Below are 13,790 nucleotides of genomic sequence, written 5' to 3'. Positions count from 1 at the left end.
GGCTAGTTACAGGAAAGAAAAAGTGCAAATGTGGCTTTTAAATCAGAAATCAGAAATTTGAGAGAAATGGAAAAATTGCCCAAACAGCCAGTAACTACAATTTCTGGGCCAGAAACCACTCCTTATGTGGTAGATAGGTTACCTAGTGCTTACCACTCCCAGTGATAAGCTAGAAGCCTTCCCTCCGACACAGAAAAGCTTGGGGGGCTCAGGAGCTAACAAACAGTCCTTGCTACAGCAAATCTGTATCTGGACTAGACTAGTTACAAGAAAGGGTGGAAACAAGTGCAAATGCTGGGTTTTAAATCAAACTTGAGAGAGATGGAAAAACTGCCCAAACGGCCAATAACTACAATTTTTGGGCCAGAACCACTCCTTATGTGGTAGATAGGCTACTTAGTGCTTACCACTTCCATTGATAAACTAGAAGGCTTCCCTCCAACACAGAAAGGCTTTGGGGGCTCAGGAGCTTACAAACAGTCCTGGATACAGCAAATCTGTATCTGGACTAGACAAGTTACAGGAAAGGGTGGAAACAACTGCAAATGCGGACTTTTAAATCAAAGTTAAGAGATGTGGAAAAACTGCCAAAACTGCCAATAACTAAAATTTCTGGGCCAGAACCACTCTTTATGTGGTAGATAGGTTACCTAGTGCTTACCACTCCCACTGATAAGCTAGAAGGCTTCCCTCCAACACAGAAAGGCTTGGGGGGATCAGGAGCTTACAAACAGTCCTGGATACAGCAAATCTATATCTGAACTAGACTAGTTATAGGAAGGGGGGAACAAGTGCAAATGTGGACTTTTACATACAAAGTTCAGAGAGATGGAAAACTGACCAAATGGCCAATTACTACAATTTCTGGGCCAGAAACCTCTCCTTATGTGGTAGACAGGTTACCTAGTGCTTACCACTCCCATTGATAAGCTAGCAGGCTTCCTTCCAACACAGGCAGGCTTGGGGGGGCTCAGAAGTTTACAAACAGTCCTGGATATAGCAAATCTGTATCTGCACTAGACTAGTTACAGAAAAGGCAGTAAACAAGCGTAAATTTTTTTGATACAGTTAAGCAAAACACAGGGAGATTCTAGCAAAGTTTTTTTTTTTTTTTGTAAAGTGAAGGGAGAGAGGAGAAGCAGAATGTTAGGAAACTAAGTGGGATGGCCTTCTCAAATGTTCTCTTTGTATTAGGTAGAATGAGCTAATGACACTAGACTGACAGGAGTGTCCTAGATCAAATTTACAGTAGGGGTGGGCAACTGCAAAGACACCAACTATAAGAAGAAGACACCAACAATGAGGGTGGGTGGGGAACAGATCACAATATTTAATGAAAGAAATAACAGAATTGCAGACAGACCACTATATTCACTGAACAAATAAATATAAAAATAAAATGCAATACTATCTTTAACACTGCAAGTTTGTACTTATCCCAGTTTGTAATGCGGTTGATTGCAGGTATAAAGCAGCCAGCCAGAAAGCTATTGCTGAAATGATTTCAAAGATATATGACTAACACTTTTAACCACAGAGTAAACCTCTAGGCTAAGAGTTAACACTGAATATGAATGAAGTGGAACAACAGTAAGCCCCACTACTTGCAGAGAAAGAGAAATCACAATATTCAATGAAAGAAATAATAGAATTGCTGACAGACCACTACATTCACTGAACAAATAAATATAAAAATAAAATGATTTAATATTTTTCTCAACTTTTTTGCTAATCATATGTGATAACACCATCCTGTCACTCAATTACATTTCATTGTACTTAACATTGTTATCTAACCATTTTTTCTTCTGGTCTGATGGGTTTGTTCTTGGTATTGAACTCAATGGAAATGCTATTTAAGAAATGTCAATAAAGAGATTGTTGAAAAAAGAAAAAGAAGAAGAACTTTGTATTCATATCCATGGAGAATTGCACTTATAACATTCAGTTATAGCTCGTCTGCATGTCCTGCTACACTTGAATGTGAATGCTAGTTATGCCAGCTCACTTTAAGTAAACATGCCATTTAGATGTACAAGCCCTAAAACTCCATCACTGAACCTACACCTAAAGCTGCATCCCTAACCCTAAATCTAACCCTAACAATTACCCCCTTAATCCTAATCCTAAAATATCACTGCTCAAAGCCTAAAATACTGTCTCTAACCCAAGCCCTCAAACTCCACCTTTAACCCTAAAACCCTATGATGAACCCTTAAAGTCTAACCTGAAACCCAAAAATGTATCTCAAAGTACTGTAAAGTGATTTACCTAGCTAGAAAGCAATACCTTCCATTTTACCACAAAAATAGCATGCACACACTGTTTTCTTGCTTGGCATAACTCATATTTACAGTAGTTCTGTACAACCTGTAGCAGCACGCCATAAGCAACAATGGCAACATTCATTTTAAAATGTGTTGAAATTATGATACCTGTTGAGTAGTATACACAGCCCTTTTTTGACTGGCTATACTAAAATGTACATATATATGTCCATATTTGTGTAAGCCTTACATATTTTAAAATCAAAAGCAAATTTAAAGGTGTAATGGTTAGCATTGTTGCTTCCTAATGGTTGGTTATCCAGTTTGTTTTTTGGCTGGATTGCCTTCTGTGTGGGGAGTGTGCATCCTCCCTGTCACTCTGTGGGTCTTCAGTGGGTGTTACAGTTACCTCCCATATCCCAAACCTGTACTGTAGGTGTGATCCTCTAAACTGTCTTTAGGTGTACATGCCATGTTTGAGTGCTTGTGTGTCTGTTCCCTACATCAGAAATGATACCATAATCAAGATGAGCATCAGCCATTAAGCTATGTGATAGGCTCCATCTCTCTTATGACCTGTACTAGGTGGCCAGCATGTTCTTAGATTTAATAAAAAACTGCTTGGACCAGACTCTTTCAAAATCCACTAGTGGTTGTAAGATTTGTGACCCATTTCTTATGCAAATAACTTCTTCTTGCACTGTGTCTCTGTATCTCTTTCCCTATTTAAGTCAGATCATAAACTAGTTGCCTTCATCTTCCAAATTCCTAAACCCCTAAAACTAGTATCTCAGAATTCAAGGATTAAAAAAAAACATATAAATCTCAACAAGTTCTATGCCATAGATTCAAAATTCTCTTACAGCACCCCCCCCCCCAGATGCTGCTGTAGTAGGTACTTTCACTAAGGGATTCAGAACTAAATATAAAGTGGAAACTGAAAACAAACCCTGTGGTGGCCCACCAACATAAATACATTCTATAATAAAATAAAAAAATTCCTTAAAGTATATGGACAGTCAGAAGATCCACATTTTAAGTGTTATGTCAAAAAACTGGCAAAAAAACCCAAACTTGAAACATACTGCTAGGTTCAACTAAAGCAGCCACTGAATTTGATTAGCATATGAAGTTGAGCACAATTACAAATCCTTCTTTAGCTTTATTAGGAAACTAAGAGATAACACCCAGCAGTGCTTTGAAAGTATGCATAATGGCAGCACCTACTCTGACCCATGGACATTGCCAACATACTAGCAGACAAATTCATAAGTTTACCCCAGAGATGATTATCCAAAGCCAACTTATCCTTGAATCTCTCAGACCTGCCATCATCATTAAAGAACAAGTACTGAATGTACTGTACAAGAGTAAAGATATTTTCTCCATGCAACCTGATAACATACCTGGCTGTTTAATAAACAGCAGGGCCACTCTTTAAACTTATTAAGTTGAGTTCAGCCACTGACTTTGTCCATAATGTTTGGTGCACAACAATTGTTATACCACTCCATAAGGGTGGCCCCACCACTGACCCCTGGAATCATAAGCCCATCAGACTCATAAGTCTTATTTCAAAGCTATGGAACATATCAAAACTCACCTGATAAACTACAATATTAAAAATCTTATCAGGCTGTTGACTTTGTCAAGAGAAGAAGCTGTACAATGAAGCTGGTTAACTTCTTCATAAAGGTAACACAGGTTGTTGACACCAGCCATGCTGTCCACATAGTATATTGTGACCTGGCAAAGGCATTTGACACCATCCCCCATGCTAGCATAGTTGGTAAGCTTAAGGCTTTTTACATAGATCCCTATGTAGCAAAATAAGAATGAAATTGATTAAAGAAAAAACCCATAGGACTCAGTACCATGACCTCTTTTGCCCAGCATTTACCTTTCTGATCTCCAGACCATAAAACAAGACCTTTGGCTAATCAAGTCTGTAGCTGACTGTAAACTGAGAGCCCTTGCTAAAGTCTCCCTCTGACATCAAAGCAAGAACTTAACCCCATAAATAACCATTGTACTACAAATGGGTACACATTAAATGCTAAAAATTACAATATTTCCACATTTGGTAAACAACACATCCTCCTAGCATACAACTTAGTCAACAACCAACTCCAAAATTAGAATGTTGTTAAAGATCTTAGAATGTGGGGTGATAACATCTCTTTCGATAAACATGTAACAACAGTAGTCAGAAAGTACTTATAGCAGCTAATTGCCAAAGGAATGTCATCTAGAGCTAAAGCGGTCACTGCCCCCTTATATTTAGCATTGATTAGGCCTGTTATTGAATACAATGTCCCCTTTGTGATGTACCTCAGTATACATATCAAACAACCAAAAGGCTAAGATCATCTCTGGTGTAAAAAGCCTACACTAGGTTCATAGGTGTTTACTAGGCTAACGACCACAAGGGCCTTTTTAAGCGTAGCCATGCATCCCAAATCTCTGATGAATTCTGATACCATTGATAAGTGTAAGCATGGGTCAGGAAGATGAACGATTTACAGGTTACCTGTTTGCATCAGAGACATAGGTGCCAAACCAGGGATGAATTTCTGCTTTCCCATCCAATTGTCCAAGTTGCACTTGAATTGGATTAGAGAGGAACTCTGCTTCATATGGATGGGGAGCCTGTTCCATAGATGGGGTAGTCTCTGTGATATATACCTATCTCTCCAGCAGGTCCTACTTATATCACAGGCAAGGTTTAGGTCTTTAGAACGGGTAATTCTGGTACTGTTTCTTTTGTGGATATGCAGGAGGTCTATCAGAGTGGGGTCTGACAATGCCCTGTATGCCAGGCATAGATCTGCCCTCAAAAGCCTGCAGAAGACAGGATAGAAGGATAGGCCCTTGAGGCAATCTGCATAGGACATATTATTTATCCCCTGTATTCTTTTAGTGAGGAACCTCTGTGGATGTTCCAACTGTTGGATATGCCTGGATAGGTACATACCAAAGGGGGCACTGTACTCAATGATAGGTCTGATGAATGCTAAATAAAGTGGAACAATGACTTCCTTTGACTTAGATGCCATACCTTTGTTTATAAGTTGCGCAACATAACAGAAAAGACTGGAAGCATTATTTCTTTATTCAGTATCTTATAGACTTCCGAGGGAGATCTATGTCTTTCCTCCTGTGCCATTAGGGACCCAGTGGTACTGGAGCTCTTGTATCTCCACAAATCAAATAGTCCCATAAATATTAGAACCAGGAATCAAAATTTTCATCATCAAATGAATAAAACACAGTGGTGATACAGCTTTCTTATGCAGTCTTTCCCCACTTCTAGAATAGACCCTCTTGGCAAATAAAGAAGTATCAAACAAAAACAGTCCGCTTTCCCGCACAATAAAGGGATTTCCTCCGAAGTCAAAGAATATTTCCTCCACCGATAATGTTGCAAATAAATTTATTGTAGAACAGTAAAACAGTTAAAAACAAGAAATAGTCCACAATTGAACCAGCAACCAACACCGGTAATCCGTTTCTTAGTTTAGCTTAAATTAGCAGCAAACAACCAACACCACCAGCCCGTCTTACATATAAACTGTTAGATTGAGCGCGCTTTCGTCCATAGATTACTGGACTTCTTCAGAATCTACGTACTCCATTAAGATGAGCTCTTAAATACACATCTAAAGGTGTCAGTTATTCAATTAACATAGTTAATTGTAGTTATAATTAACTTTTAAAGGTATATGTAGTGTGGCAAATACTATCTTTTATAATATAGGCCACTTAGAAATGTATATGTATGTATATCTGTATATTACTATATATCTTTGTACATCAAAATAAATATATGTCAATATATATGTACACATACATATATATGTGTGTGCATCCAACCCCACAATTGTAAATGTACGCATATTAATATGAATAAATATTTAATATTGTGAATAAACTAAATTGATATACCTATTGTGATGTCTAAAAATTTATTTTATTGTGGATGGTACATACATACATATATTTTATATCATGTTTTATATATATTATATATTATATATTTTATATTTTAGATGGTACATTGTTATTTATACATATATACACATATATTTATATTTATATTTATATTTATATTTACAATAATATTTATATATTTATTTATTTATAATATATATTGGTATAGGACATATGTCCCTTTTTTATATTGTATAATATATTTGTTATATCAACACACTTCATTGGAATAATTTCTGTTCTACAATAAATTTATTTGCAACATTATCGGTGGAGGAAATATTCTTTGACTTCGGAGGAAATCCCTTTGTTGTGCGGGAAAGCGGACTGTTTTTGTTTGTGAACTTTGTGTTCGGAGGAGGTTTGTGCTTCTGTAAATAAAGAAGTATGATACATTATCTTCCTTCAAATGGGAATTGTATGACTGAACAGGTATTCACAAATTCACTTCTGGCATGTTTGGCCTAGCCCCCCTTGAAAAAGGAGATACACTCTAAGTATGGGTATTGACAAGGCACAAATGGACACAAGTTTCTGTTGCCTTATATTTCCTATGATTCTGAATGAATGAATGAATGATTGAGTGAATGAATGAATGAAGGAAGGAATAAATGAATGACTTAACTTCTGCTCATAGGGATATGCATGTAGTGTCAAAAGTGAAATACAAAAGTAGTGAGAATGTAGCCATTCTTAATGAAATAAGTAAACAAATGAAGAAGACACATTATTCACTTCTCAGCACAAGGGTGTTTAATTAATGGCTCAAACAATGCAACCACATAAGTAAGTAGTTTTAGTGGTTACAGAGTTTAAGCCTCTCAGCTACTGCACTGATGTCTTGTCATGGTGGGCACTTAATTGCATGTTCTGTGTATCTACCTGGGTTTTCTCTGGGCCCTGATATTTGTTCCCCAAAACATGTGTTTTTATTGGCTGACTGTAACTTGCCCATATAAAAACAGCATTTGCCTTAGTCCTCATAATCTATGCTGAGAAAGTACAGTTGTGTACACTTACCATAAATGTAGATGTTCAAGTGTATTCACTGTTGCAGTCATCACACTTGGGTTATCTGCCTGCAGGTAGCCCTCAGTCGGCCTGAATACTAGTGTCTTGGGATTTCTGCGTCGGATGCTGTCACTTCTTCCATGACGTCAGGTCCTCAGGGGTATAAAACATGCAGCTGACGCCATTACATCAGTTTTTCTTGCCCCAGATATCAGAAGTCCCCAAAATAGGAAGCAATTACATGGTGTGGACCACCCCCAGTAAAAAGTAAATACCAATGTTATAAGACATAGCCAAACAAAAAGGATAGGTAGAAGTATAGAGAAGTGAGCGGGCTGGAGGGAGGGTAACCAGGACTGAAACAGTGAATACACTTGAACATCTACATTTATGGTAAGTGTACACAACTGTACTAGGTTCTTCATGTTTCACTGTTGCAGTCATCACATTTGGATAGATTCCCAAAGCTGAGGAAGGGTGGAGGCAGTGAAGAAGCATTAGGGCTGGCAAGCAGGCCCTGTAAGACTGCTCTGGATTTAGAAAAGATAGGTACGTGGTAATGCTTGGTGAAGGTTTGTATAGAACTTCAGGTCGCAGCTTCCAGGATGTCCCTGGTAGGGACTCCCCTGAGAAATGCTGTAGTGGTTGATGTAGCTCTAGTGGAATGTGTTCTGATCCCCTGCGGGGTAGGTTTCCCATGGTGTTTGTAGCAGAAATGGATGCAGTGTGCTATCCATTTAGAAATGGTTTGCTTTGAAATGGCCCTGCCCTCTGCCCCTGTAGCAAAGCTGACTAGCAGCTGGTCAGATTTTCTGAAAGGTTTAGTCCTGTCCAGATAGAACCTAAGCTACCTGTGCACGTCCAGGGAGTGTAGGATCTGTTCCCTTTTATTCTGAGAATTAGGAAAAAAGGTTGGTAAATGAATGGATTGGTTTAAAGCCACACTAGATACCACCTTGGGCATAAATGATGAGTTAGTCCTGAGGGAAACCCTGTCCGCATGGAAGATAATGAAGGGTTCCACGGCCATAAGGGCCTGCAATTAAGACACTCTTCTTGCTGAAGTGATGGCTAGGAGTAAAGCTGTTTTCCAGGAGAGGAATTTTAACTCTGCTGTAGCAGCAGGTTCAAAGGGTGGAAGCGTGAGCTTCTCAAATACAAAGTTAAGGTCCCAGACTGGAGTGGAAGCTCTCCTGGTGGGGGTCTTAAATTTTTGGCTCCTCTCAGGAACTGTTAGACCAGAGGATGAGAGAAGAGGGTTGGCTCATTATTATAATGAGCTGAGTTGGCAGAGGCATGAATCTTAACTGAAGAGGATAGGCCTTCGTGGAGCATTTCTGTTAAGTAATTTAGTATATGATGTAAGCTGTTTACAGTTGTGTCCATTCCCTGAGACTGGCTCCAAGAACAGTATCTTTTTCACTTTTCTGAATAGGATTTTTTTAGTACTAGGCCTCCTTGCCTCAAGAATGATATCCAGCACCTGTTTACTGAGGGTTGCTGGTGATGAATTCAGGGGATGAGCCAGGCTGCTATTTTCAGGGTTTGTAGCTGAGGGTGCAAAATCTGGCCCTCCTGCTGGGACAGTAGGGAAAGGGTCTGAGGCAGGTGCCATGGTGGCACTACTGTCAGACTGCGCAAAAGTGGGTACCAGTGCTGGCGTGGCCAGTCTGGTGCAATCAGGATTGTCCTTGGCTTGTCCTGTTTGATCTTTAGTAGAACCTTCGAGAGGAGGGGCAGAGGTGGAAAGGCAAAGATTGAGAGGTTTTCCCACGTAAAGGACAGGGCATCCACTTTCCATGCTTGGCTATGGGGAGTTCTGGTGCAATATTTGCTCAATTGATAGTTCTGCGGGGAAGCAAAGAGGTCCACCTCTGATGCCCCCCCACCTGTGGATCAGAAGCTTGAATGATTTGGGTTCCAGTTTCCACTCTTGTGGGTCCATTAGATTTCTGCTTAAGTCGCCTGCCAGTGAATTTAGTTTGCCTGGCAGGAATTGAGCTTTCAGGTGCACTTGATTGCTCAAGGTTGTGTTCCACAGAGCCATGGCTAACTTGCAGAGCGGGTAGGAATGTGTCCCCCTCCTTCTTTATGTACCACATAACTGTGGTGTTGTCTGTCTTTTCAATAGTTGTCCTGGAAGAAAGAGGCATTTGAAGGCTGTCAGAGCATTCTGTACAGCTAACATTTCTTTTTGATTGATATGCAGGTACATTTGCTTTGGGCTCCATTTGCCTTGAATGTATTGTCCTTCTATGTGAGCCCCCCATGCATAGTCTGATGCATCTGTTGTTAGGGTTTGGGCGGCAGAGGTTTGAGTTAAAAGGAGTCCCTTGTTGTGGTAGCAGGCCTCTGCCCACCAAAGGAACTCATTCCTTAGGCAAGGAATGATAGGAATAATTGTTTCCAGGTCCTGAAAATGTTGACACCAGATACCTTTTAACTACCATTGAAGTTTCCTCATATGCAATCTTGTATATGGAATAAGTAGAATGCAAGAGGCCATGAACCCTAGGGCTTGCAGTATTTTTCTTGCAGATAGCTGGGTTTGGGTGGCCAGTAGATTGAATTAGTTTGTCAAATGAATTTGTTTTTCTGGAGTGAGGAATGCCATCTAGGAAGTTGTGTTCAAGCTTGCTCCCAGGAATACAATCTTTTGGCTGGGTACCAGATGTGATTTCTTTTCATTAATGGTGTACCCCAGTGAAGTTAGAAGTCTCTTTACAAATGTCAGGTGCTGGAGTAGCAATTCCTGACTGTCCGCCTAAATCAGGCAATCATCTAAGTATGGGTAAATTTGAAATTTTCTCTGCCTGCAATATGCAATGGCTGGAGCTAGGCATTTTGTGAATACCCTAAGCGCAGTAGATAAGCCAAAGGGAAGTGCAGAGAACTGATAGTGCATAGAGCCTGCTCGGAAATCTAGATATTTTCTGCAAGATTCCCTTATGGGGATGTGCAGATAAGCTTCTTTTACGTCTAGGGTGGCTAGCCAGGAGTCCTTGGCTAGCACAGGAAGCAGCTGTTGCAGAGTAAGCATTTTGAATCTTGGGACCTCCAGGAAGGTGTTGAGAATAGACAGATCCAGGATAGGGCACCAAGAGTTTTCTTTTCTGGGTACCAGAAACAGTCTAGATTAGAAACCTTGTCCCCTTGCTCTGCTGGGACAGGTTGCATAGCCTTGATACTATAAAGAGAAAGTACTTGCTTTTGGGCCTCTGCCCACTGGTTTGGGGGAGGTCTGGCCATCCTCTTGGGGTTGGCAGTGAGTGGAAGTAGAATCTGTATCCCTGGGATATAATGTTCAAGACCCGTCTGCCCTGGGTAATGTACTCCCAGTTTTTTGCATGCAGGTCTAGTTTTCCTCCTAAAGGTGCAAGTACTTGAGCAAGGCTTGGAAGAGTTAAGGATAAGTCATTGTGAAATATTACCATAGTTAGGTGGCTTACTACTCCCTGTTTTTGGGGTGGGAGCACTCCACTGTTTAGATCTGTGCATACCCTGAGACTGTAGTCTTGGTGGTCTGCTGCCCCTGGGTTTGGACTGAATGGTCTGGGAGGGACTGGAAAGGACCAGTTTTTAGAAGGCCAATGCCTACTGAATCTGTACCTGTAGGAAATCTTTAACAGTTTGCATAGATTTAGCTTTTTCCTCCATATTTTTGAGGACTTCTGCTTTACTGCCAAACAGACGTTCTTGGTTTAATGGAGCATCTAGTAATTTTGTTTTGACATGGTCTGGCAAGATTTGTTCCTTAAGTCAAGCATGCCTTCTAAGAACAGATCCAGTGACAGCAGCCCTGCAAGATGCTTCTAAGGCATCAAAACCACATTGTAAAGTTTGTTTTCCAACTTGGTTAGCAGAATGCATTAACTCTTATAAATCTTTATGTTCTGCACAATCAGGAATCAACATCATTTTCTATTTAATTAGATCCATAATGTGTTGCTGGTACTTTAACATATGAAACTGGCAATTTAAAGCCCTGATGGCAAGAGTAGCAGAGGTGTATACCTTCTTACCCCATCTGTCTAAAGCCCTAGAATCCCTGTCTGAAGGGGTAGGGTTTTTGGCTGTTGTAGCCTTAATGCCTTTAGTTCCCTGGGAAATGGTCTCTGGATCCGCAACAGGATTCTTAAAGAGGAATTTGTGGGAGTCAGGTACTCTGTATTACCTGTCAGGTTTCCTGGGAGCTGTAGGCAAAGTATCAGGGGTAAGGCTGGATACCATGAAGACATCATCTACAATTTCCAGAACAGGAGGGATAGCTAGAGGCCTGTGCTGAGGCAAGTTTAAAAATTCCCACAGTCTATTTTTAGACTGTGGGTAGTCCTAGCACTCCCAGCGGAAATGCTCTCTAAGAGTATGCAGTGTTCACCAAAAGAAAAATCTTCTGATGGGGAAGCAGAGGTAATGGAATCCTCTGTGTCAGAATCCTCATAGGTAGATAAAGGTATGTCCTGGTAATCAGAGGGGTCAGAGTCATCGGACTTGTGATCTAAAGAATCAGAAGGAAAATGAGTTATTTGTTTTTTTGAGGGGGAAGGCTGGCTTCCCCTAATTAAAGTAATAAGGTCTTCAGCCATTCTAAGCATTTATTTCTGTGGCATCTGGGTTTGAGAATGGGCTTTGGTCATCAGTTTCCTAGGTGTAGTGCAAACTCTGGGCCTGAGAAATTCTGTACTTTTGGTTTGAAACAAAGTCATTGGTTTAATATGAACATCGGAAGGCCTGAATACACCCTCAGAAGCCAGTGCCTGCACAGCGACTCCAGACCCATAAAAGGTAGAGACATCCGCAGGTTGCATAGTTGAAGAAGCATTTTCCGGCATACTGGACTCTGAACAGGTCTCAGTAGAGGCCTTTGTATCTGTAGAAGCAGGTAACAGGGGCTGCGAAAGTGCCTCACTGAGTACCGGCGGACTGGCGACTAGCTTAAAGGAAGCGTTGTCGGCAGTTTTGGACCTATGCAGTCTGTCTCTGTCTTTATCCTTACATTTTTTCGGAAGATCGGTAGTCAGATGGCTTATCGAAGACATTTCAGAATACGGAGAACAACAGCGAAAGAATTTAGTGACAAAAATAGCCCGATGACGAATAGTTCGGGTGTTGAACAAGACACAAAACCAATAGTGAGGAACGTCGTGGTCTGGGCCTAAACAGGTGACGCAGTAAGAATGAAAATCTCTGTGAAGTATTTGCTTTCCACAGGCAAGACAATTATTAATTTTTTCTGACATCGGTTAGAGCAAGAAAAAAGGATCCCAACAGGGTATTTATCTTTTAGAAGACTTCAGGTCTGAAACTCGAAAAATGAAAATTTCAGGAGGCGGCCGACTGGCACTTGCGAACTGCTTCTGCTTCGGACTCTGCTCGGCAAGAAAAGCTGATGTCATGGCATCAGCTGCATGTTTTATATCCCTGACGACCTGACATTATGGAAGAGGTGACAGCATCTGACACAGAAATCCCAAGACTCTGGTATTCATGCCGACTGAGGGCTACCTGCAGGCATATAACCCAAATGTGATGACTGCAACCGTTTAACACGAAGAATATCGGAAGGCATCAGAGAAGGATCAGCTCGCTCATCTGATTAACAATAGACTACATGACATTTTCTTTTACTACTATTCAGTGACAGTACAATGCAGTGGCATGCAATCAAAAGCAATACTCAGCTTTCCATCTCAGAGAGAGGGGCTGCTAACCCCTCTGACTGGGCTGTAGCACTCTGTAGTATACCTTCAGCACAGAAAAAACTAGCTTCTGTCTTAGCAATGTCATGAACACTGGTTCATGTAAGATCATTCTGATGCACTCCCGCATTCCCATCCAACATCCACTACCTCCAGATCTTCACTCCCCACCGGCCCCCATCATGGGTACATCAAATGCTCATCTCTTTTATGATATTTTTGTTAAACAACACACTTCTAGATAATGAACTGGGGGTTCACACATGCCTTGGTCATTTAGATCGCTGTTTCCAACCAGGAAGTTCAAACTCCATCAGTGTCTGTTACTCGGGTCCCCTCCATAACATATTATGGCTCTAACCTCCTTTACTCTCTCCATGTTCTCTCTTTCTTCTTTGCCATGGCAGCCAAGCCACTTCCTTCCCTCATTCTAGAACTCTAATCTCAAAAACTGAATTAATTAATCACATTTTCTCAAAGTGAATTAAATAACAGTCAGTTTGTTCCACATCATTATATATTTGTTTGTCAGTGTAATATTATTGATCAAATGGTTGTAATATCACTCGGTGACTTAAACTTCAGTAGAAACCAATTTCTTTAAAAAACACAAATACTGAAACATAAAAAGCAAATAACTAGGTGAAGTGGATGGCAAGTCTCATCCTCCATATCCTCTGTAGGGGGCATTACTCTTTGTGTCACATAGATAATGCAAACTACTCCAAAGTCATACAATCTCTGAAAAGGTTACGAACTTTTTCGGAAATGGTTCTTTGTTGAAGTTAAGTGTACCAAAGTGATAGATAGAGGATCAAATGTA

The sequence above is a fragment of the Protopterus annectens genome, chromosome 3.part0 (genome assembly GCF_019279795.1).
Source record: "Protopterus annectens isolate FY-2018-M chromosome 3.part0, PAN1.0, whole genome shotgun sequence".
In the NCBI taxonomy this organism is placed as follows: domain Eukaryota; kingdom Metazoa; phylum Chordata; order Ceratodontiformes; family Protopteridae; genus Protopterus; species Protopterus annectens.
The sequence above is the reverse complement of the archived record's forward strand: the minus strand, read 5'-3'. Positions refer to the sequence as shown.